Below are 4,106 nucleotides of genomic sequence, written 5' to 3'. Positions count from 1 at the left end.
GATATCCAAACTGGTAGTAGTATTTTATTTATTTTATTTTTTTGTTATTTTTCAGGCAGAATGTGTTTTATGGGCAACCAACAAGCAGGTTAATGAACCATAGAACTTTCTTTACTTCAAACTAACATTCAAGAAAGATGAATCCAAAATGCATCCTCCAATACTGACCAACAGAGCTAAGTACAAATGAAGTCAATGGTGTACCCCGTTAGCATGCTGTGCTGTATGTCAAGAAAACGAGCCCTTCCCTGCCCCAAGCCCTGGTCCCCTGGCAAACACAGATAAAGGATTGTGCACTGCGCCATGATGAAACTGTTAGGCAAGAACTTTGGTTCATGCCATCCACTGACATAGAGGTGGCACTGAACACCCACAGCCCCCACACCCAAACTTAGTCAACGGTGGTCAGCCGGAGATGTGGGCTATGCTCCTTCCACAACATCAGATGAATCCTGTGGTCAAGCGTGCTGGTGGCAAAGCCCAAGCCCGTGTCATGGTGCCCATACAGTCCATTGACCCAGGACGCTTTGTCCACCAGGAAGCTCAAGCCTCTCTTTGACTTCCTGTACTCTGGCAGAGGCCAGTGGCTAATCAGGTTCTCTGTCTGCAAGTCTATGATATACAGGGAACAGTAGTCAAACAATGGGACAAATATATCTCCAAAGCCACGCAAGGCCATGTTTGCTATCTCAGGAGTCCACTGACCCTGAGAATATCACAACCGACTAAGTCCTGCACAGCCAAACTACAATGTATGTGCCATCATACTGAAGTCTTGGCGGTAGGCAGATACTTCTAGCCTCAGTGACAAACATCTTTAAGCACTTGCAGTTGATTTCTCTCCCAGCTGGCCAAATCTTGATCTCATAGTTGTCCACACTTTAGAGTATGTAGTCTCCAGGGCTGTGCAAAAGAGATCTGACTTGACACTCCTGCAGAATCACCTTGGTGACTCATTCCATGCATCAGTGCGTGTGTTCAGGCTCATCCCAGCAGATTAAGTCCATATTTTCCCAGTGAAATCTTCAGAGCCACTCACCAAGATACCCAGTTCATCTTTGTAGTCAATGCTAAACACTGCCCCCACGTGATCCCGGAAGTGCTGGGTCCTGGCTTCCAGAACTCCATTGCCAACAAGCCACAGTGTTCTCAAAGGAGCCCATCCCAAGCTTCTGTTCATCACACTTCACTGCTGCCCAATTGCGGGTCTGGATTTCATAAATGCACTGGCCTGTGCTCACTTCCCACAGCTCTGCAGACAAGTCGTCTGACCCTGTGCAGAGAAAGCCATCTTTGTGGTCAAGTGCATACCCTCTGGCGGTGTGTCCCATTAATGATGAGGGCTCAAAGGCTTCAAGGTTCCAGTTGCTTCATTCTCAAATAGGCTTTCAAACAAACTTTCTTCCAGGGCAAGGCGTCCTGAACAGAATCATTATGTGCCAACTCAAATTTTTACATGCAGACTGAGGACCGAACCATTTTAACAAATAAAAACTGAGCTCCAGGGGAAGAAGTTTGAGGAAGTATCCCAAGTAATTGGAGAGATAGATGCCTGGGCTGGACTGCCCCACTCAGACTAATCCGGTGATCCAGAATTTTTTTTTAAAGATTTTTTTTTTATTTATTTAACATAGAGAGGGATCACAAGTAGGCAGAGAGGCAGGCAGAGAGAGGGGGAGAAGCAGGCTCCCTGCTGAGCAGAGAGCCCAATGTGGTGTTCGATCCCAGGACCCTGGGACCATGACCTGAGCCAAAGGCAGAGGCTTAACCCACTGAGACACCCAGGTGCCCCCAGAGTTTCTTTCTTTCTTTTTTTTTTTTTTTGCCAGTTCTTCCGAGAAAGAAATGTAACAGAAATGTTAACAAGCCACGCCTCGAAGTCCCTTCTCTCCATAAAGTTATGGAAAAATTGACCTGAGCAAGCCCCCCAGGGGCCGGCAACCTCATGCTAGGCTAACACCAACTAGGTCCGTTGGGCAGCCCCCCACCTGCAGGGAGAGAAAGACAAAGGCCCTGACCCCTGTAGAGCATTTTAAACTTCCACCAGCAACACGTGCACAGGAGAGTTCCAGTTGTTGCAAATACTTGCCAAATAAGTAATTTGGGGCCTCTAAAATGTTAATCATTCTGTGACTGTGTATTCATTTCTCATTGTCGTTTTAATTTGCATGTTCTCTAGGAGTAGCTGATGTTGATTGTGTCCTTACTACTATATGTTTATATTAACTATTTTTATATTTTTAAAAATATCTTTATATATTTATTATATTTTACTATCTATGTAATTTTTTAATTTTTCAACTATTTTGCCCATTGTATTTGTGAGTTGTCTTTTCTTTTTTAGTGAGTTGTCTTCTTAATAAAGAATTGTAAGTGTTCTTTCTATATTTGGTTAAAATGTTCTACTTAAGATATATGTATTCAAATGTATTTTCTTATTCGGTGGCTTGCCTTTTCACTTTTTTAAAAAATATTTTTTAATTTATTTATTATAGAGAGAGAGCACAAACAGGTAGAGCAGCAGGCAGAGGGAGAGGGAGAAGTAGGCTCTCCACTGAGCAGAGAGCCGGACATGGGGCTCAATCCCAGGACCCTGGGATCATGACTGAGCAGAAGGCAGACACTTAACTGACTGAGCCACCCAGGTGCCCCTGCCTTCATCATTTTCTTAATGGCACCTTTTTAAAGATATAAAAGTATGATTCTGAAGAATTCAAATTTGTTAACTTTTTTCTTTTATAGTTTGTGCTTTTTGTGACCGATTTTTTGCTTATGCCAAGAAAATCTGTTTATTTGCCTAAGGCTAGATAAAAATTTATCCCAAAATTGTTCGCTCACATATTCTGTGGGACAGGAATGAACACCTGGCTTAATAGAGATTTCTTGTCTTTACTTCATGATGCTGGGCCCCCAGTTGGCAGACCCAAAACCTGAGTATTATAATCTGAAGACACTAATGTATAAAATTATGCAGACTGTCCATTGAGACCTTAGTTTAGATTTTCCATTGGTAAGCCTACATATGGCATCTCCATGTGACCCGGAGTTCCTCAGAACATGGTGTCTGGGTTTCAAGGGCAACTATCTCAAGATAAAAGAAGAACAGATCTAAACTATATCCTTTTTATGACCTACCCAGAAATTATATAACATTATTTCTACTACACTGTGCTGGTCAGAGAAGTTACAATTCTCTACCCAGAATCAACAGAGAGAGGACAGAAACCTCAGCTCTCAGAGGGAGGAGATGTTACTCACATTGTCACATATATGCGGCATATATCTGTCGTGGATCTACCATCTACCACGGTCTCTCCTCTGGCCCGAACAATTCACACTCTTCTTACATACAAAATTCACATGTGTCTCTTCCAAAACCTCCAGACTCTCATCCCATTAAGTGACAGGTTCGATCTCAAGACCCAGGACCTCACCAAGATCTGTGCTCTGTTGGGTGAGGCTGCTCAGCTGTCGAACCTCGTGTCCATGTGGTCAAGTACAGCTCCTCTTGATTTGAAAATCCTGTGAACTGAAGAGATATTATCTGTCACTCACACCCACATGCACACATACACACACCAACATGAAATGTTTGACAGGCATAGATACTCCTTTGCAAAGGGAGACAAGCACGAGGCATGTTGGAGTCAAAGGTCCACAGCAATTCAGAGATCCAGTTTGCTATATGTTGCTAGTTCCTTGGTGAGGGCTCAGTCCTATGGCCTGGGAATGACTCATCAAAGCTTTTGATTCCATGATTTTATTCATCTTTCCTATGTGTTTATAGCTGACTTTTCCCTTCCTTCCTTCCTTCCTTCCTTTCTTTTCTTTCTTTCTTTCTTTCTTTCTTTCTTTCTTTCTTTCTTTCTTTCTTTCTTTCTTTCTTTTTTTTACCATGCATCCTACTCATAAAAAGTTGGGGCTACAAGGACACCTGGGTGGCTCAGTCAGTTAAGTGTCTGCCTTCGGCTCAGGTCATGATCCCAGGGTTCTAGGATCGAGCCCCACATCAGGCTCTGCTTGGTGGAGAGCCTGCTTCTCCCTCTCCCTCTGCCTGCTGTTCTGCCTGCTTATGCTCTATCTCTGTCAAATAACTAAATAAAAGC

General features: G+C 43.4%; 1 pseudogene; it reads right to left on the bottom strand.

Moving 5' to 3' along the window:
• Positions 1-391: 391 nt before the first annotated feature.
• On the bottom strand, positions 392-1,912 carry LOC125091442 (F-box/WD repeat-containing protein 2-like; annotated as a pseudogene).
• Positions 1,913-4,106: the final 2,194 nt, after the last annotated feature.

This window comes from Lutra lutra, chromosome X (assembly GCF_902655055.1).
Source record: "Lutra lutra chromosome X, mLutLut1.2, whole genome shotgun sequence".
NCBI classification, from domain to species: Eukaryota; Metazoa; Chordata; class Mammalia; order Carnivora; family Mustelidae; genus Lutra; species Lutra lutra.
This window is presented reverse-complemented; position numbering and strand designations above follow the sequence as displayed.